This window comes from Narcine bancroftii, chromosome 1 (genome assembly GCF_036971445.1).
Source record: "Narcine bancroftii isolate sNarBan1 chromosome 1, sNarBan1.hap1, whole genome shotgun sequence".
Classification (NCBI taxonomy): domain Eukaryota; kingdom Metazoa; phylum Chordata; class Chondrichthyes; order Torpediniformes; family Narcinidae; genus Narcine; species Narcine bancroftii.
In genome coordinates, this window is record NC_091469.1 from 413,736,832 (window position 1) to 413,759,646 (window position 22,815).

At 37.3% G+C, this 22,815-nt stretch overlaps 1 protein-coding gene and 1 long non-coding RNA gene across 6 annotated transcripts in view; one reads left to right on the forward strand and one right to left on the reverse strand.

The window, feature by feature from the left end:
• The window catches only part of thrb (thyroid hormone receptor beta), a 207,788-nt gene that overhangs the window by 40,977 nt on the left and 143,996 nt on the right, over positions 1 to 22,815 (reverse strand). The gene's annotated exons all lie outside the window — the stretch shown is intronic.
• Positions 3,842 to 18,450, forward strand: LOC138753309 (uncharacterized). Its single transcript, XR_011351100.1, has 3 exons — positions 3,842 to 4,893; positions 11,293 to 11,374; positions 18,268 to 18,450. It is a non-coding gene; the product is annotated as an uncharacterized lncRNA (long non-coding RNA).

The following is a 22,815-nucleotide window of genomic DNA, read 5'->3' on the forward strand; positions in this document are numbered from 1 at the left end:
AAACCTAGATTGAATAAAAGATATCTTTAAGAAACAATGGGGGGCTGGCATTACTCAATTTTAGATTCTACTACTGGGCTATGAACATAAGAAATATGTTATTGTTGTCGTAATGTGAAAAGACAGATGACTGCCCTAACTGGATTGAGATAGAATTGAAATCCTTTAAAAAAACTTCTTTATTGGTGGTATAGGGTTCATCTATACCTCTCTCTATTCGAAAACTGACAAAGAATTAAATAATACATAAACTGAAGATTTGGAGTCAAGTTAGAAAATTATTTTGGAAATACGGGGTTTATAAGCACAAGTCCTATCTTATTTAATCATTTATTTCAACCTGCTATTTTAGACGCAGGTTTTCAAGAATGGAATCTATCAGGAATTAAAAGTTTTAAGGATCTTTTTATACAATAACATTTCATATCTCTACAACAATTATGATCAAATTTAATCCATCAAATATACACCTTTTCAGTTTTTATCAAATTCGACATTTTGTTTGTTCCAAGCTTTCAACATTTCCAATTCTTCCAGATACAAATTTTATTGATGAACTTTTTGAATTATAATGTGCCCATAAAGGTATAATATCCATCCTATACTATAAATTATTGAATATGAAAACAATTTTGCTTATTGGGTTTAAAAATGAATGGGAGGATGATCTTAATATCTCTTTTTCAGACGAAGATTTGACGTCAATTTTGGGCTTGATTTATGAATCTTCATTGGGGCTAGGCACAGTCTGATTCAGTTCTAAGTGGTGCATCAACTACATTTTTCCAAAGTTAAACTTGCTTGAATTTATCCAGATATCAACTCTGTAATAAATGTAAAATTTACAATGCCACTTTGATACATATATTTTGATCATGCCCTAAATAGCAAAAATATATGACTGATATTTTTAGAACTTTTTTTAACCATTTTTTGGGATTAATTTGGATCCATGTCCTGAAATTGCAACATTTGGCTTTTCCAGAGATAATTACATAAAACTATCGTCTAATCGAATTTTATGGAAAAACAAATACAGTTTCTCTTCTCCAACTATTTCTAATCTGATTGCATGGGACACTATGAAAGCATATCCAAGAGGGCAAATATAAAGAAGAGCAATATGAAAGATTGGAATTAATTAATCAGATTAAACAAATTAATTTACAATTCACACAAGATAAAAATCCTGATTTATATAAAAGGAGAGTTGAACTTAAAAGTAAATTTGATCTTCCTTCTACTTATCCCATTGAACAACAACTTTTGAGGAGCAAGAGTCAGCTCTATGTTCATGGTGAAAAGTCTGGTAAGTTTTTGGTTAGCCAACTGAAAGGAATGGCTGCTAAAAGACAAATTATTAAGATTCAGATGGGATATGGTATGGAGACTGCAGACCATTTTAAAATATCTGAAACTTTTGGAGAATTCTATTCCAGATTGTATACTTCTAAATCTAATAAAGTTTGTACTTCAATGTTGGACTTTTTGGACCCCCTTAATCCGCCTATGTTATCTCAGAATCAACGTACAAGTCTGGAGGCATCTATTTCTTGAGGAAATACTTCTTGCAATTTCCTCTTTACAATCTGGTAAATCTCCAGCTTGATGGATACCCTGTTGAATTTTATAAATCCTTTTCCAAGTGGCTTGAGCCTCATTTAACTTCTGTGTTTAATGATTCATTTAAACATGGGAATCTTCCATTATCTTTGAATGAAGCTTGTATCTCTCTTATTTGATAAAAAAGGGAAGGGCCTTTCTTAATGTGCTTCTTACAGGCCTGTTTTGTTACTTAACATAGATAAGAGGACTTTGTTTAAAATACTGGCCAATAGATTGGAGAATATTTTACAATTAATTAATCTGAAGATAAAACTGGTTTTATTAAGAATTAGTATTCTTTTAATACACACCATTTATTTATTTTTTTGAGTATTTTATTTTAATTTTGTGGTCAAACAAGTATCAAGAATTAATCATTACAAATACATAAAATAAAGTGAAAAAAAGAATCATTTATGCAGTTTGTCCATGATTCCAAACTGTATATTTCAACAATTTATTGAATATTTTATATTTACCTTCTACTCCTGCCCCTGAATGTGTTCTTTCTTTAGATGCATAGAAGGCCTTTGATCGGGTGAATGGGGTTATTTATTTGCCACTTTGGAAAATTTTAATTTTTGACCATGTTTTATTAAATGGATTAAATTATTATATTTATGCCTTACTCTTCAATTCTTTCTAATTCACAGAAATCAAAACGTTATAATCTTCAGAAGGGTACTCGTCAAGGTTGTCCTTCTAGTCCTTCACTTTTTGACTTGGTATTAAAACCTCTAGCAATTGCTCTTTGTGAAAGTGGAGATTTCATAGAGATCCATAGGAATGGCATCGAACATAAGTTTCTTTATATGCAGATGATTTTTCGCTTTTTATATCCAATCCAGATGTTTCTTTACCAAGCATATTAGTATATTAGCTTTATTTTCTCATATTAGTCAGTTCTTTGCATAAAACTGAACTATTAACTTTAAATGGTTCTGTATCAGATATTCTAATTTCCCTTTTAAGATTTATTAGGTACTGTTTTTAAGATTAGTATTTAAATGTTTTAAAGACTTTTTTATTCAAAACAATTTTGCTTCCTTTGAATAACTGGTGGTAACATTTAAGCTGTATGGCTTGTGTAACTAAAGTACTTCTTTCCTGGAGTAGACATCAGTATATTGGTGATTCTCAAATTTCCAAAAGAACATATCTCCAAAGAAACCTGCAGTTTTATATTCCATATTTGAGGAGCTGACAGTTCTTCTCACTAGGAGAATTTAAAAAATATCAACAGCAGTTTCTTTAGTAGTGATTGCAGATGACAAACCAGTTGTCAGTAATTAGATAACTGGGACAAACTTGTTTTATGCACAGAATCATAGAATGCTACGTCACAGAAATAGGGGTTTCAGCTGATCCAGTCCGTACCAAATGATCTGCACCCAGACCATAGCTATCCATACCTCTCTCATTCACGTACCTATCCAATCTTCTCTAAATTTCCAAATTAAAGCCATATCCACCACCTCCGTGGCAGCTTGTTCCATAGTTGTAGTTCCTACAATTACAAGATGGCGCCTTACAGCGATGACTCTTGGCGAGCATCTCTGATGGGAATAATCAAATATTCCTGTTCAGAACTTCTAAAAATCAAACAAAAAAAAATGAGAAACATAACCAAACTTACCTGAAAAAAAAAATCAATGTCCTAAGATCGCTGGAAGACCTTGGAATCAGCAGAATCGGCAGTCTCATTTGGGAGGGACCTTTAAACAGCTCAGGCAAGTACAACAACAACACCATGGGAGTTTTAAACAGCCAGCGATCAGGCCAATTAAACTTCATGGGAGTTGCAAACAGCAGATGCTCAGCACATTTAAACATCACAGAGGATGTAAAGGGACAGTGCATGGACAATCTAAACACCATGGGCACAACCAGCAGCAGACTCATGGGCCAGGTAAAGAAGACCTGACCACATAGATGCAGTGGGGAGCTACAGGTCAAGATGAGATGCTGGGACCTGAGGTTTCCTGGCCAATGTACAATCCTTGGAGAACAAACTTAATGAACTCTAAGCCAGACTTCAACATCAGAGATGTGCTTTACAGAAACATGACCAAACATGGACATTCTGGACACAGCACCGCAGCCCCAGGACTGCACCCTCCATTGTGCTGATGGAACAGCGACATCTAGAAAAACCAGGGGAGGAGGTGTTTGTGACATCATCAATTCATTATAGTGCACAGACGTGACGGTCATGTCCCAGTCCTGCTCCCCTGACCTGAAACATCTGGCAATCAAGTGTCACCCATTCTACCTGTCGAGGGAGTTCACCATCATCATCCTGATCACAGTGTACTTTCTGCCCCAGGCTAACATCAGGCTGACACTAGAGGGACTGAGCACTGTGATAAACAGCCATGAGACAGCCCATCCTGATGCCTTCCTGATCATTGTGGAAGACTTCAATCAGGCCAACCAGAAGAAGCCTTTAACAAACTACCACCAACAGGTCACATACGAGACCAGGGGAACCAACAAACATGACCACTGCTACACCACCATGAAGAACCCATACTGAGCCATACCACGACCACACTTCGGCAAATCTGATCATCTGGCTGTATTTCTACTTCCAGCGTACAAGCATAAATTGAAGACCATAGCACCAGTGGTTGAAGGAGGTGGATGTTCTTACAGGACTACTTTGAATCAGTGGACTGGAACATATTCAAGAATTCATCCATAGACCTGAATGAATATGCAACAGGTGTCACTGATCTGTGTGGATGTGTGTGTGCCCATGCACAAATACAGGGTGTTCCCAAACAAAAAGCCCTGGATGAATCAGAGAATATATAACCTGCTGAATGCGAAAACAAGGGCATTTAAGGCCGGGGATCGGGTTCTTTACAAGTTGTTCAGGTACAACCTGTGGAAGGCCATCTCTGAAGCAGTGGCAATTCTGGAGGAAGCTAGAGACAGTATCAGATACACGGCAGCTAAGGCAGGGAGTATAGGCCATTACAACCTACAAAGTGAGGGTAAAAATTATAGATGGCTGTGATGCTTCATTATTCGATGAGCTGAACACCTATGCCCGCTTTGAGAAGAACAACCAAACAGTTCCCACTAGAATTCCTGTGATATCTATCTCTGAGGGCGACGCCAGAAAATCATTCAAGAGGATGAACCCCTGCAAGGCGTCAGGCCTTGATGGCGTACCTGGCAGGGTACTGAAAATCTGCACCAGCCAACTAGCCAGAGTGTTCATGGACATGTTCAACTTCTCATTGCTGCAAAAGGGCATCAATCATCCCAGTACCAAGGAGAGTAAGTAGTGTGAGCTGCCTCAATGACTATCACCCAGTAGCACAAACTTGTACTGTGATGAAATGCTTTGAGAGGTTGGTCATGGTCAGAATTAACCTAAGCAGAAATCTGGACCCGCTGCAATTTGTCTATTATCGCAATTGCTCCACAGCAGATCCTTGAGGAGTACAAAAAATGCAAGAAACACCTCAAGAAAGAAACCAGGAAGACTAAAAAAAGACATGAGGTTGCTTTGGCAGACAATGTGAAGAGAAATCCTAAGGGTTCCCACAAGGTATATTAAGAGCAAAAGGATAGTAAGGAAAAGATTAGAGTGATTGGATATGTATGGAGCCAAAAGAGATAGGTGAGATCTTAACTGATTCTTTTACATCAGTATTCACTCAGGAAACTAGCCAGAATCAAGGAAAATTAGGAATACAAGCAGTGAGGTCATGGAACCCAAGCAGATTAAAGAGGAGGAAGTGCTTGCTGTCTTAAAGCAAATAAGAGTGGATAAATCCCCAGGGTGTGAAAAAATATTTCCTTGGACCTTGAGATAGGCTAGTGTGGAAATTTCAGGGGCTCTGGCAGAAATATTTAAAATGTTCCTAGTCACGGGTATGGTGCCAGAAGATTGGAGGGTATCTCATGTTGTTCCATTATTTAAAAAAGCTCCAAAAGTAATCCTGAAAAATATAGGTCTGTGAGCCTGAATTAAGTACTTGGTAAATTATTGGAAAATGTTCTATGAGATCAGATATATAAATATTTGGATAGCCAGGGCCTGATTAGGGTGAGACAACATGGATTTATGTCATGTTTTTTAAAGAGGTTACCAGGAAGGTTAATGAAAGAAGGGTTCTGGATATTGTCGCCATGTACATAAGGCCTTTGACAAGGACCCACATGAGATGCTAATCAGGAAGGTTTAAATGCTCAGTTTTCTTGGTGAAATAATAAACTGGATTTGACAATGCTGGATGGGAGAAACCAGGGAGTAGTGGTGGATAATTGCTTCTCAGATTGGAGGCCTGTGACTAGTGGAGAGCCTCAGGGATTGGTGCTGGGACATTGTTGTTTATATCAATGATCTGGATGATAATGTGGTAAATTGGATCAGCAAGTTTTCAGATGATACTAAGATTGGAGGTATTGTGGACAGTGAATTTATTTCTCTCCCTGTTGTAATTCCCTGTCTCCTACTGTCCTATTCTTTGCACTCTCGTTTTGAATTCCCTCCCCCTGCCAAACTAGTTTAAACCCTCCCCAACAGCTCTAGCAAACCCTCCTGCCAGGATATTGGTCACCTTCCAGTTTAGGTGCAGCCCATCCTTGTTATAGATGTCTGACCTTCCTCAGAAGCGTTCCCAATGATCTAGAAATCTGAAGCCCTGCCCCCTGCACCAACTCCTTAGACACACATTCATCAGCCATATCTTCCTATTAGTACCCTGTCTCGTGCGTGGCACAGGCAGCAATCCAGAGATGACCACCCTCAAGGTCCTATCTTTCAACTTTCTACCTAACTCCCTATATTCTCTCTTTAGAACTTCATCTCTACCTCCGATGCTCCAGGATGTAAAATCCTAGTTCTGGCAACAGTGCAGGGAAATAATTACTTTTATTTACATTCTGCACAGCTGATTTAATTTTTAATATAACACTCTGATGTACTGGAGTCTTCTAAATCCTTAATTCTACTTTACTATAAGGGAAATTTCATCATAATCATCTTCCTGTAATACCAATTGTATAAATTATCAATCATACTTCATAGATCTGTAATTATCTCCAATAAATTGAATCAGTCTGAAGCAAGGGTACATTTGCCCCTGTAGCCGATCACTACAAAGAAACACACACACACACACACGCACGCACGCACGCACGCACGCACACACACACACACACACACACACACACACACACACACACACACACACACACACACACACACACACACACACACACACACACACACACACACACACACACACACAGAGTGTGGCAGGTTAAGCTCACTCATTTATTAGGGCTGGAAAGGCTGCTTTTATACTGTTCAAGTTCCCGCTGTTTTTGCTGTTTGACTGAACCATCCTTATAAATAACAATAGCGAGCTGGAACATCCATGCATATGAATGCCCTTCTTCCCCAGTCTGTTTCTGCTGAGTTAGCTGGGCAGCTTGACCAACGCCATTTTAGGGCTGATGCTGCCCCAGCTTCTACCCCTGCCGGTTCGTTGTCCTGGGAGTCGCTTTAGCGATCTCTGTCTGTGTCTGCTGTCATGCGATGTGCCGGCCTGATCTCCGCAATTGCAGGCCGCCACAACCCAAATGTTTTAATTCATGGGGAACATTAAAAAATGCCATAACAGAGTTCTCTTTATCGTTTGGACTTTTTGACACTATATAAGAAATAATGAGTGGTTATCCCTTCATGTGTGGATTGTAAGCTTCACTGGCACGATCAGGATTTTAAAGTTCAGCATTTTGAAAAAATGCCACATCCTTGAACTGAACAATGAAGGATAAAGATTACAGTTTGGGGGATGCTGTTGTAATAGCCTAGGCAAGTAACTGCAAAGTATTTTTCGACGATGAACAATGCAGTGAAAATTCAGGGTGTTGAATCCTGCAGGCTGTTTTGAGGTTGTTGAATTTTGTTAGAGCTGGACTCTTCCAGGTATGTGGTCAATAATACATTGTAAATGGTGGAAATGGTTTGAAATATTGTAGAGGCTTATTATTTGATGGGTTAACTGCTGGGGCTGACACAAAGGGTTCCTTAGAATATTGATCTTTCAATTGATGGCCTTTTCAATAGAGTTTAGCATAAACTAGAATTAAAATCACTAGATCTTAAATGAAGAGATGACAATAATTAGCAATAAAAAATATTAATAAAGCTTATTACAAAGAAGTGCGATTGTTTTTAAAAAAATGATAACATATTAAACATACAAAATGATTTAGACCACTAACAGCACTATATGAACAGATAAACAGTTACATTTTCTATGTTATTCTCATAATTCTCTATGATCTATAAAAGCCACAGAAACTAAAAATGAAACTTTTTAATGAGCACAGGAACAAAATGACTAAACTCAAAAAAAGATTATACATAGCAATCCTGATCAATCAAGAGGTGTCAAAAACACTTTTATCCCCACGATTAAAGCTTATGCATCTGTCAAAGTCTTATCGACTTACTAAACACCTGATTTTGTAATTAAAGTAGCTTTGACAACTCAAGAGGAAATCAGCTTATCACTCAAGTATTTTTAAGATCTAAGCAGAAGCTGAAGTCCATCCTCTTTCCATTTATTTTTTCTCTGATGCCTTATACTTTACAATGTATACCTATTTTCTACCTCTTTAATATTCAGGTTGCATTTCACTATCTACAGGTGTCTAAACAATCTCAGTCAATTCACCTCTTCTCTGTCATAAATGAGTGCCATTTTTGTTGAAACAATGGCCTACAACCAGATTCATACACAGACAAAACCTCACTCTTCTAAACTCCAGCAGATATTACACGCTTGTCCAACCTTTCTCATAAGATCCTCTCCATATATTACATTTTTTCAAACTTCACGGAAAGTCTTCCACCTTGTTCTAGGTCTTGAAAATTGCTGGTTCCCTTCTGCTATTTCGACTCTCAAAGTCGCAGGATATATCATTGAGTAATTCAGGTTTTTAGCACCTAGTTGTCTTTTCACTTCATCAAATTGTTTTCTTTGTTTAATTAAGGTTGGGCTAAAGTCTTGAAAAAATAATACCCTTTCATGATCAATCTCCAGCGGGCAATTATTCTTCTTAATCACATGCTGCTCCCAGAATTATCTCCTGTTCTCGGTAGCTTAAAAGTCTCACCAGAACTGGTCTTGGTCTCTGATCGCTGGATCTTCTGGGTCTGAGTGTTCAGCGAGTTCTTTTGATATCAGTTTTTCTCCAAATTTGTCTTCTTCAAACACTTGTGGGATCCATTTTTGAAAGAAGTTCACTGGGTCTCTTCCCTCGATTCCTTCCTTTAGTCTAATAATTTGGACATTATTCTGTCAGGTGAAGTTCTCCATATGGTCAATTTTGTCAAGCAGTCCTTGTTTGTCCGTCTCCCATTCTTTGGATATTTTCCCAGACCCATGAGTTTTTCATGCATTTATGTCAATTTACTCTCTGCTCCATCCATTCCCTCCATCAGGTCTTCAACAATCTCTTTTATTTTGGTCATTTTTTCTGTCATATCTCTCATCACCACATGAATCGGTTACTCAAATTCTCAATTTTTTCCAAAATGATGCTTAATTCTTGACCCAACTCCTCAGTTTTACCTGGTTCTGCCGGTCCCATCGCCATTTTTGAACCACTCCCTTTTGGACTTTCACCCAATGTTCCCACTTGAATAGAAGCTTCTTCAATCTTTGTTCCTGGCTGCCTTGCCATCTTCGTGCAAATTTTATCTATTTTTGATGAAGAAAATCTTGATTTTTCAAGTTTTGACTGTCTATTTAGTACTCTTCATGGAGAGCTCAACCAAAACACATCTATCTAAGTCCTTTGCGTGGCCACGTCCCCCTCTCCATATATTAATTGAGTAAACCTTTTTGTGTATTTCTTCCAAAATATTAATACCCTTTTTAAAATAAGTCCTATAATAGTAACAGACACACAGATAGTCTTACCAATGTCCTTTTTAACTGATGCATAATCTCCCAACTTTTAGTCAGTTCCTCAGCAATAAATTATAACATTTTTTTCAGTTCCTTCATAATCGCTGCAGCTTCATACTAGTCATTTTTAAATCATGTACTTGGGTACAGCTCTAAAGGTTGTCATATCCAAAAGGTGGTAGTGGAGATGAGCTCCCATTACTACACAAATGCTCTTCTTGGTGTGTGTCTCAAACAGCCTCTGTTTTATTCTCTGTATACCTTTACTATACCAATGATCAAATACATCTTTTTGATGTATTTACTGATTTTTAATTTAATTAAATTAGTTTCCTGTTATAGTTTTTCTTTACAAATACTTGTTTGGCTGCCGCAAGTAATATACTGAATACATGGTACAGTGTTTATGACAATAAACTCATCATCATCAATTTTATATTTCTATACTTGAGTGACCAGTCATTTCAAAGGGACCCCTGGCATTCATGCATTCCCGGACATCCATACCTGGTAGTCTAGATTTAATGACTGACAGATGCTCTATACATTTCACTGCACTCTGATACTGAACCTTATACCAGGGAAATTGCCACTCCAATCTATGGTAGTCAGATCCCTTTCTCAAGTCCAAAGAGGCATGGAGTAGTATATTGGGAGTTGGTATTTGAGCACTGTTCTTTTTCATATATACTATTGATCATGATTATACTGGGTATAATGTCATACATTGTAGATGATATAGAACTTGAAAATGTGACCAAAAAGATATGAATATCCAACACATTGTGTGGCTGATGGAGTGGGCAGATATTTGATGTATGAAAATCACACAGAAGCATATCAATACAAATTTTAGTAGAAATAATGAAGAAATCCAACATGGACTAAATTGGATAACAAAAAAGGTTTTTCTGGCAGCATTGCATGTTCACAATTCTTGCAAGGTGGCAGTAGAAGTTCTTTGAGAGAGACATGGATTATAAATACAAGGAGTTAACTGAATCTTTATGGAAGATGGCTGTGGTGCTCAAGTCACCTTTCAGAAAGGATGTCAAAGCTTTGAAAAGGGCACTGAAGAATGAGGTTGGGGTGATTTTAGTTCTGTGGAGTCATTGGAAACGCTGTGCTTGTTCTTGCAGTGTTTTTAAAAAAGAATTATAATCAAAATTCAAATGCAAAGAGAGCAATAAATGACATTTTTTATACGCAGTAAAACGTGATTGGGAATGCATCAACGTTGGCCATCCTTGATCCTAAGGGAATACTAATAAAGGAAAGTGTACAACACCACGATTATGGGAGCAAATTGATAGAATTACATGAAAATTACATGAAAAAAGTTAGAGTAGGGTCATTTGATACAACGTCTCTGAGCTGGTGTTTGTGCTGCACATGTGGCCTCCCCCACTATCCCCCCTATTAAGAATCCTTCCACTGCTATTTCCAATAACTGTGTTAAATACTTTCTGTTCATTCTGGTATCAACTACCAAGATAATACTGGACTTTTCATTTAAATACAGGGAATTGTGACTTTTTGTATATTTGACACCATAATTTAATGAAATAATTTTCAGTGCCCTAATTTAATTTGGGAGTTTAAAAAAAAATCTAATCATCAATTCATTGATTTTCAAGTATTTACAGCTTAATAAATTAAAATTTAGTTGTCAAAATGCACATGAAATATACTCTATAATGTACATTGTAATTGCCTAATGATTTGCATTATTCCCTACCAGATCTCCTCAGAGGTCATAAGACATTAAAGCTTTTGCTTTCAGTGTCATAAGCTAATCATCAAATGGATCCAAAGCTGCAGAGGTCTGTATAAGCAAATAAGAAATAAGCAAAGTCCACATATTATATGGGACTCTGGTTCTGTGGGTTCTAAAGAACCACAATTGTAAAAAGAATAAATTTTAGTCAGTTTTGTGTGGAAACTCAGGTTCTTTAAATTGTTGCTCAAAAGTAATTATGGAGAAGGTGTGAGGCATCAGATTTCTCAAAACTCACAAAATTCTTGTAGAGTTGATTTTGGAGAATTGTTTCTTCATATGGATGATTTATCACTCTGGCCCGGAGATTACAGTTCTTGTGTTCTCTGCATGATTTCAACAAACCCTGGCAAGGGTTACATGAAGTGGCCAGCTGAATGTGGACATGATGAAACTGTCCTCATTTCAAAGATATGGGTGAAATTGCTTTCCTTACCACTGATTTTGTGTATCTCCCATGATAAAGAGAATTCAACATGAACAGTACTGGAAGCTACTGCAGATGTTTCTTGAATTAAAATGCAGCTTTTTTTTCCTGATGTGTTGAAATCACATGACATGACCTCATTGCTGTCTTTGAAGTTTCTTCAAATCACTTCAAAAGTATGAATCATGAGCAAAGGACTCCGGCATATCTACACAGGTCATTGAAGCAAGAACGTGTTTGTTTGAACAGATGCCATCACTCGGCAAACACTATTGTCTTGATTTCAATCAAGAATCACTTCAGTCTTTAGGGCTGTTTACATAGCTTCAACCAACAATGGTTTAGCAGACATTTCAATTTTCAAAATGGTTTCTGTGTGTAAGATTCAGTGGTGTCTTTGAGTGCCCACATAGCCTTTTCTAAGAAATATACATAATTTTCCTAAAGATTAATAATAACATAATTCTATCACAATTCTAGAAAATGCTGTGAGCTCTATTTAAGAGCAAATTTTAAAACTGCAATATACCATTTATCTGATACATTCTTATGTTAACAATATAATACAAAACAAATATTGCAGAAACAACATGCAAATTCAATGTCTTAAAAGGCAATCAGCAACTACATTATCTTTGACTAATATGAGTTACATTAAATCATATTCTTGCAAAATCAAATTCCAATTTAATAATTATATATTGTTATGTTTCATTTTACTCAAAAACACTAATGGATTGTGATCAGTGTAAACAACAATTGGTCCCACAACACTGCAAATGTAAACTTCAAAATGTTGCAAAGCCTAGACAAGGGACAATAATTATTTTACAATAGTAGAATAGTTTTTTTGATGTTGATTGAATTTTTTAGATACATAAGCTACATTATCATAGTCATTTTCATTTAATAGAACAGCTCCTGTCGTTGGATTGCTAACGAAAATAGCTTTCAGTTTGTCAAATGCTTCCTGACAAATGTTTGTAGAAATAAACTTTTCATAATTTTTTAGGAAGTTTGTCAAATGAATTGTGATCTCACAAAGTTTTTACAGATCTTCCTATAATACCCTACCATTCCTAAAAAATTCTCCTAATAGCTTTTTTACCTGTGGGTATAGGAAACTCAGAAATTGTCTGAACGTTTGCCAAGAGAGGTGCCAATTTTTCTTGACCAACAACATAACCCAGAAATGTTACAATGGCATGGGCAAATTCACTTTTAGCTTACTATTGTAAGGTTTGCTTGAGAAAGTTTATTGAACAATTTCTCTAATGCAAATATATGTGCTTCCCAGGTATCATTCCCTGTAATCAAATTATTAATATAAGCATCTGTATGCTCTAAATTTTGAATCTCAGAATTGATCATCATTTGAAATGCTCCTGGAGCATTTTTCATTCCAAATGGCAGAGCATAGTATTCATATAAACTTGATGGTTCTATGAATGCAGGAATTTCTCTACATCTCTCTGTTAGGGGAAAACACTAGTAAACTTTTAATAAGTCCATCTTCATAAGAAATTTAGCATTTCCAACCTTGTCCACACAATCATTTACCTTAAGCACCTGTCTTTGTTACTGCATGAATTTTTCTATAATCAATGAAATATCTAATTTTCCAATCTGATTTAGGTACCAGGACACAAGATGAACCCCAATCTGAAATAGAACGCCTAATGACGTAATTCTTTAATACTTTTCAGTATTCATTCTATATGGATGCTGTTTGATAGGTTTTGAATCTCCAACGTCAACATTATGACAAGCTATGAAGTTCTCTGGAAACAAATTCCTGGGACTGCAAATGAGCCAACTTCCCATTCAAATTGTGAAAAATACTTGAATTAGATAGATGAACTAGGACTGTGTTTTGTTTAAAGTGACTCTCATAAGAGTCAGCATGTAATGTTTTATGATTTTCAAACACTTCAGTTTTTATCCACAATCAATACCTCTGGTGAAGGCTCCTTCTGGCTAACATCCAAATACTCAAAATAAGGTTTTAACATTAACTCTGCATTTTACATTTTTGATCAGGTGTTTTAACTATGTAGTTAACTTCATTTACCTCTCATACGGTCCTGAAAATTTTGCCCAAAGAAGATTGGAATTTATTGGGAAATTATCCCCTGGTTTAAAAAATTTCTCTCTTGCTTTTTTTTAATCATACCAGACTTTCATTTTATCTTGAGCTGTTTTCAAATTCTCCTCAGCTATTTTACAAACTTTCTGCAAACGATCTTGAAACATAAACTAACAAATTCCTTATTAACCCATTGTTTATTGAACAACATTAAAGATGCTCTAACTTCATGCCTAAATACCAACTCAAAAGGATTAAGACCTAATGATTCTTGAACAGACTCTCTCACTCTCATCTCTCTTTGGCTTGGCTTCGCAGATGAAGATTTATGGAGGGGTAAATGTCCACGTTAGCTGCAGGCTCGTTTGTGGCTGACAAGTCCGATGCGGAACAGGCAGACACAGTTGCAGCGGTTGCAGGGGAAAATTGGTTGGTTGGGGTTGGGTGTTGGGATTTTCCTCCTTTGTCTTTTGTCAGTGAGGTGGGCTCTACGGTCTTCTTCAAAGGAGGTTGCTGCCCGCCGAACTGTGAGGTGCCAAGATGCACGGTTTGAGGCGATATCAGCCCACTGGTGGTGGTCAATGTGGCAGGCACCAAGAGATTTCTTTAGGCAGTCCTTGTACCTCTTCTTTGGTGCACCTCTGTCATGGTGGCCAGTGGAGAGCTTGCCATATAACACAATCTTGGGAAGGCGATGGTCCTCCATTCTGGAGATGTGACTTACCCAGCGCAGTTGGATCTTCAGCAGTGTGGATTTGATGCTGTCGGCCTCTGCCATCTCGAGTACTTCGATGTTAGGGATGAAGTCGCTCCAATGAATGTTGAGGATGGAGCAGAGACAACGCTGGTGGAAGCGTTCTAGGAGCCACTCTCATTCCAATCCTTCTCATTCTCAAAACAATAGGTTCTCATAATGGTTTTTAGGGTAGAATGGAATCCCTCCAAAGCTGCTTAAGATTCTGGATGATATGCAGATGATGTGCTTTGTTTAGCTCTCAATTTATAAATTAACTGTTGAAAAAATCCTGACATAAATTATTCCCCTGATCTGATCATACTTCTTTAGACAAACCAACTAAAGTGAAAATATTTGACACAGTCTTAGCTTTAATATTTTTAAGTGGCATGGCTTTTGGAAACCTGGAAGCTGCACACATGATAGTTAACAAATATTCATTTCCAGCTTTTATCTTGGCCATCATAATCCACAATAACTTTAGAAAAAGGTTCTTCAAAAGCAGGAATAGGTTTTAAAGGAGCCACTGTGGGTCCTTGATTGGGTTTCCCACACCTGACAAATGTGACAAATCCAACAAAATGTCCAAACATCTTTTCTTAAACTGGGCCAATAAAATTGTTTCATAATTTTATATAGTTTTCTTTACCCCAAGATGACCAAAATTAAAACCTCATCCCAGTAAGTTTTAGGAACTACAACCTGCTGAACAATTGCCCATTGTTCATTGGTAGGGATATCAGGTGATCTCCACTTCCTCATCTACACACCTTCCTGGAAATAATATCTAACTGGCACTTTTTTAATTTCGTCATCAGTAAGATCAAAATCTCTAATCTGCCTCTCTATTAGCTCCTTTCTGGATAATGACAAATCCTGTGGCATCTACTGTGCACTGTCACCGACTGCTGTGAAATCATTCTGTACATTACTGGTAAGCTTTTTCACCATCGCCCTTGTAACTGCACAAGCCGCATATATATCAGAATCTGTCCTTGTTTCATCAATAACTGGCTTACCTGTTAACTGCACTGCAGGGACAACTTTACCCTCTGCCAAATCATTTCCCAATAACAATGAAATCCTGGTAAACTTGAACTAATTCCTATCATAACCTGTCCACTAACTAGTTCTGATTCCAACAATTTCTCGTGCAGAGATATCAATTCTGAATCACGGCCCAAACCTCAAATCAAATTCATGCCACCCTTGGCAGTTTTATCACTAAACTTCAAAACACTGTCCAACACGAGTGACTGGGCAGCCTCAATATCTTGAAAGATTTATACTGTCATCGGTGCTGACCCCTCCTTTAACAAAACCTTACCCTCTGACACAAAAGGTTTGAATTCCTTCCTAATTTTATGAGCAGAATTGGCCTTTTGTTTACTTCTCTTTGAATACAACATCTGGCACTGCTTCCTTTTCCTTCTTTTTAATTAACACAAGACAATTTGCTATTATGTAATCAGGTTTCTTGCAATAGTTGCACAGTAGACCCAAAGGGTTTTCCTTTTCTTGCCTCCCTTCTTCTTTACCCCTAGCACTTCTTCCCAATTTATTTTCTACCCTACGTGGATATTCCATATTACCCTTTTGGAAAGGTCTATTGGGTACAAATCTAACCTTGTGACTTAAAGCATACTCATCTGCTAATTTAATTGACTCTTGCCAAGTTGTTACTTTCTTTTCATCTAAATATGTTTTTATGTCATTAGGAATACACCTTTTAATTTCCTCAACTAACCAACTCTTTTCGTCTCTTATAGTCACCACTTATTTATTTTAATGTGCACCATCAGTCAAGGCACACAGCTTTATCATAGACAAAATCCATCAATATTTTTAAATTCCTGAATATTTTGTCTATAGGCTTCTGGAACCAATTCATAAATCTTAAGCTTTACAATATCATAATTAGTGGCTTGTTGAATTATATGGCCGAAGTAAGCCTGTTAAGCCTTCCCTTTAATTACACACTGTAACATGAGGGACCATTGACTTTTGGGCCATTTCAGATGCTCAGCAACTTACTCAAAGTGCTGAAAATATTTATCAATTCAGCCTCATTAAATGGAGGAACTAACTTCACCTTTCTACTAGACATAAAACTCTCACAGCAACCAAGAGTCTGATGTCCTCTTCTCTCCTTTTGATTTCAAACTCCCTTTGGTTTTGGGCTTCCGTAGCTTTATGGTTTTCTAAGTTTATCAAAAATTGCCTGTGATTTCGGCTTCCTGACTTTGTTTTAATTCTTCTTTCACCTGAATTTTAATTCTTCTTTCACCTGAATTTTAAGTGTTCCTAACTCATGCTGCCTTTGGTCTCTCTCTCTCTCTCTCTCTCTCTCTCTCTCTCTCAATTCTATATTTTTTTATAACTCCATCTGTCTCAGCTGTAACTGCTAATCAAGAGATTTATTCTCAGGAAATTGTTTTAACTCCTCCTCTCCAAAAAATCCGCTCTTTTACATAGTGTTCAGTCATAATTCTTTGGATCTTAATTTTCATCGACGTTTGTATCTCCTTAAGTTCAACTTTTGAGTGATAATCAACAACTCATCTTTTTTTTACCCCCTTAAAATCTGTAAAGATTGGTGATTCCAAAATATTATCTATATCCATTGCTGCTGATTTTACACACACACACACACACAGACACACACACACACACACAAATACACCCACACACACACACACACACACACACACACACACAAATACACCCACACACACACACACACACACACACACACACACACACACAAATACACCCACACACACACACACACACACACACACACAGACACACACACACACACAAATACACCCACACACACACACACACACACACACACAAATACACCCACACACACACACACACACACACACACACACAAACAAATACACCCACACACACACACACACACACACACACACACACACACACACACACACACACACACACAGACCTTTCAATTGGCTTTCAAAAAGAAATGTAGCCAAACAAATCAAAAATTAATTGATCAATAAGCTCCCATTTTACTTAAATCACAGACAATCCCTCGATTAGTTATGCACCAGACTAGCAACAATAGCAATGCACCAATACAATGGTATCTTCAAAACAGTAATTTTTATTAATAATTATTAATAACATAACACTTCTTACTGAACTCTAAACTTAACTCCATTATGTGCAAATGAATGATGTGTGTGTAGCAAAACCCAAAACCATTACAGTTTAGATACGATTGTAAAAAGAATCAATTTTTAAAGTTCAGTCAGTTTTGTGATGAAACTCTGATTCTTTAAATTGTTGCTTAAAGAAGTTGTGAGCCATCAGACTTCTCAAAACTCACAAAATCCTTGTAGAGTTGTTTTCAGATAATTATTTCCTCATACGAATGATTTACCACTCTTGCATGGAGGTTGCAGTACTTGTGTTTTCTGCACTATGATTTCAACAAACCCTGGCAAGGTTACATGATGTGGCCATGTGAAAATGGACAAGGTGAAACTGCCCTCTTTTCAAAGAGACAGCTGAAATGGCTTTTCCTTACCACTGATTTTGTGTATCTTCCATGATAAGGAGAATACAATCCGAACAGTACCTCTCTGACCAGAGGCTAATGCTTTTCTGACTTCAGATGTTTCTTGGTGCAATATTAAAATGCAATTTTTTTTCTAGTGTCAAAACCACATGACCTCATTGCTGCCTTTGAAGTTTCTTCAAACTACTTCAAAAGTATGAATCATGAACAAAGGACTCCTGCCTGTCCACGCAGGTCATTGAAGCAAGAACTTGAACAGAAGCCATTTCTCAGCAAACACTATTGTCTTAGTTTCAATGAAGAATCACTTCAGTGTGTAATGGTCTGTGCTGTCTGTCAGTGTTCCCCTGTACAGCCCACAAAGCCTTTTCTAAGAAATTATATAATTTTCCAAAAGATTAATAATAACACAATTCCGTCAAAGTAGGTGCATGGTATGTGAGGTGGTTTACTCCTTCAGTGTAATCATAATGCATGACCTGAATACTTCTTCTCTAATTTGTGTGGCCAGGGTCATGAAGAAGTCACTAACTCCACAGAGTAACAAACTGAACTTGGTGTCAAAGCTCACTCTTCAGCATTACTCCTCTGTTTTACACCCACAGAAGGTAAACCCATCACCTTGTTCTTTAAACTAGCTGTCTCTTGTTCACTATGTCTTATTCAGTGTGGCAACATCAATGAGAACCTTTGCAGTTCCTGAGCTGTGATAGCAGAGTGGCATTCAAGTGTCTTGTTGAGGGTTCTGAATTTTCCTGTGTGGACTGGAATTGCCCATCTGTTGTTTCTTTTAGCATATCTTGAGTTTGCACACCAACTGCCACATGAACCAATTAGATTTTGATCTTGTGGCAAAAGGGATGAAAATTGAATGGCAGTCAGACTCTGCTGCATGCGATTTAAAGTTCACACATTAGTGGGTACTGGCCTTTGTATCACCTGATACATGGCTGTATGTTCACTTCATGCAAGTGTGTGCACATTTATGTGAGCCCTCTTTTTGTCTCACTCCTCACCTATACTCCTGACTTCATTTCCAGTTCCTGATTATGGCCCATGTTATGTTAAGTTACAGCTGTCAAAAGAAACAGGATTGCATGAAGTTATTTTTAAAAACATAGACATACAGCACAGAAACAGGGCATGTCAGCCCACAAGTCCATGCTGCCCAATTTATATTCAATCAACCTACACCCCTGGTACATTTTGAACAGTTTTAGGAAACTGGAGCCTCCGTGGAAGACTTATGGGTAGAACATACAATATCCTTACAGACAGTGTGGCATTCGAACCCTGGTCCTGAATGATGGTGCTGTAAAGGCATTATGCTAACCGCTACGCCAACTGGAAGACAGTCAGAATTCTGCTCCCAGGGTAAAAATGACAAATACTTGGAGGTCAACCATAGGAGAAGTGTGAGGAGAGTGTGGCTGGGTGGGTTGAGCTTTTTAATTGATATTCTAAGGCAGTAGGAAGTGTAGATGGAGTCAGTGAGCGGAGAGGGTTTGTTGTGATTGTCTGGGCTGTGTTCACAACTCTCACACCACTATATTCAAGAATAGTTTCTTTTGCAGTGTTATCAGATTTCTGAAAGAAGTCACATTCATAAAATAACATTGCCTTTAAAATAATGTTGCCTTTGTTCTCTTATAACTGATCTCTCTGTAATGCAGTTACTCTGCACTTAGTTCTGTCTTTTTACTGCCGTCCTGTGGATGGGCTGATTATCTGGATTTTTCACAAAAAAAATATTCACTGTACCTCTGTATATGTGACAATAAGCTTAAATTGAAATTTATTTTCAAAGCTTCTGGAAAACCAGTGGAAACATTTCCCTCACGGCAATGCTTTTTGCTATAATCTTCTTACAGCTGGCCACTGGTAATCATCTTTCATACACCTGGTCTTTCTGCTCCCACGCATGAAATACGGATGCACCACTAACAAGCAGCATGAAGTCCACACTTGGCACTGTTACGGGTTATATTATATATAAATATATCTTTAAAAGAGATAGATTGTGGGGGTTCAGTGTAGGTCACTTCACAAACAGATACTTACACTTTACATCTCATTTAAAATACAAGAGCTTTGCTGAAGCCAGACACTCAGGTTCTGAGTGAGTTTGCAGTGACAATGGAATTGCTTTGGAAGGAACACCAAAAGAAGGTAGAAATGGATAATGTCCATGCTCAAAGGTTGACAAAGTCTTTCACAGATTGGATTTGGAGCCTTGAGAGGGGTTCTGGTTTTTACAAGTAGAGAGAGGAAGGAGCAAACAGAGAGAGAGAGAGAGAGAGAGAGAGAGAGAGAGAGAGAGAGAGAGAGAGAGAGAGAGAGAGAGAGAGAGAGAGAGAGAGAGAGAGTCAGTTCTGCAGTAGCTTTTGGAGGCTGCAACAAGACAAGCTGGCAGGCTTATTGAAAGCCCCATTTTGAAGACAGGTTGTGAGTTCTGAGTTCAGCCTGTTGAAAACCCTTGCATTCCTTGCAATAGGAAATGGCTGGCTAGAGTGTTTATCTTGAAATAAGGGAAACAAGAGGAATTCTGTGGTGACCTGGAAGAAGATGTTATCATTTGGAAAATGCATGATTCGGCAAGTTTCTTTCGCCAAGTCAGTGAAGTGGCTGATTGGAGGAAATCAGTTTGTGTGTGTCCAAAGAGCAACAAATATCTCTCTGAAACCAACAAGAACCATCCTGAGCAGTAACTATTTACCTTTAAGCACCAGAACCTGGTGAAAATTCATAAATGTTAAATTCTGTGCACAGTATAAGAATTACCTGACACCAGTGAACTTGGAGAAGTGAGAAGTGAATGATTGGACTATTAAAGCAAAGAGCTTTTCTGAACATATACATATTACATACAAGTGTGCTTAGAATTAAAAGGGGGTTAAGTTAGGTTGAGTTATCAGTAATAGATTAAAGTTTGATCCCGTTTTTATGTTTAAAGAAAATTAAAAGCAACTTTTATTTAAGCAACTATTTGTCTTGGTGAATTTCTATTGCCGCTGGGCTTTGGGGTCCTCTGGGGTCGTAATATTTGGAGTTTTGGGATCTTAAACTTTTGGAGGTTTTGTGATTTATTAGTTAATTGTTTTTTCCAAGCTAATTTAAAACATGTATGTGTGTGTGTGTGTGTGTGTGTGTGTGTGTGTGTGTGTAAAACAACAGCAATGTACATTTTTGTTACAACCATCACCTGCGGAGCTGCAGAGAAAAAAAAGAGGAACTGATGGTCATTAATAAGGAATTAAAGCTGGCTGAAGTCAAGCATTGGATGAGGAAAATACAACTACAGAGGATTATACTGAAATAGTATATAGATGAGGGAAAATTTGCTGAGAAAGACTTAGATCATTTTTCAGAGAATAGATCTTTTGAATTGCAATTGGAATTGAACAAATTGAGGGTGGAATAAGAAAGAAAGAAACAGAGGTTGGTAGAAGAAAGGGAGAAACAGGAGTTTGAATAGCAGAGACAACAATATGAGGCAGAGGAAGCTGAAAAATAGAGGGAGGGTGATGAAAGACAAAAATGACAAAAAAATTGAAAGAGAGATGGTTTCAATTAGAGAAGTTAAAAATTGAGATGGAGGGAGGTAAGCGAATTGAGGCTATAACTCCTGGGGAGAGATTTTTGGCTACTAGAGAGGTAAATTTAGTTCCTCATTTTGATGAGGTAGATAGATACATATTTTCAGCTTTTTGAAAAAAATTGCTGAAAGGTCAAAAAGGGAAAAGCACAAATTGCATCCTCTGACTACAGAGCAAGTGGCAAATTATGATACTGTTAAACAAGCGGTATTGAAAGCTTATGAGTTAGTTCTGGAAGCACATGGACAAAAATTTAGGAGTTTGGTGAAAACAGAACCAACCTGAAATGGATAATGCTCCAGGAAAATCTGTATGTTTTGACCGTTGGTGCACCTCAAAATAAATAATGATTTTGACAGTTTAGGAGAATCGATATTAATTGAGGAAATTTAAAAGGTGTATTCTAAATGAGATTAAATTATAGCTGGATGAGAAGGACATGGGGACATGGCAACAAATGGATATACCCTGATTCACAATCCAAATTTCAATATAGTAAGCCTGTTCAGAAGGTTAATGTGGAGCAGACTAGTAAGCCTGAAATTAAGTCTGGGGAGAATATTAAGAAAAAAGGTGAAATTAAAGTGGGAAAGGACAGAACTTCTGGATTTAAATGTCATTTTTGAAAGAAACCTGGTCATGTTCTTGTAAATTGTTTAGTGTTGAAAAAGAGACAAGAAAAGGAGATATTATCAGATGCGTGTATTCAGACAGTTGAATTTAATGAGAACAGATGTTCCATATCTTGCAAGGATGTTATGGATGTATTTAAACCTTTTGTGTCAAAGGGCTTGGTTTCAATAAAGGATGGAAATTCCCAGCTTCCAATTAAAATTCTTAGAGATACTGGGGCTGCCCAGTCACTGTTGTTGGAGAATGTTTTAACTCTTGATCAAAAGACGGACAAAGGAGTGATTAGAGGTGTTGGAGATATGTAGAGTCAATATTTTTGCACAAAATAGTGTTGAATTCGGAATTAGTTAAAAGACCAATTGTAATAGGAGTTATGTCAAAGTTACCCATGCAGGGTGTCTCATTTTTATTAGGGAATGATTTGGCGGAGAATAAAGTTCAGTCAGTTTTGAGATT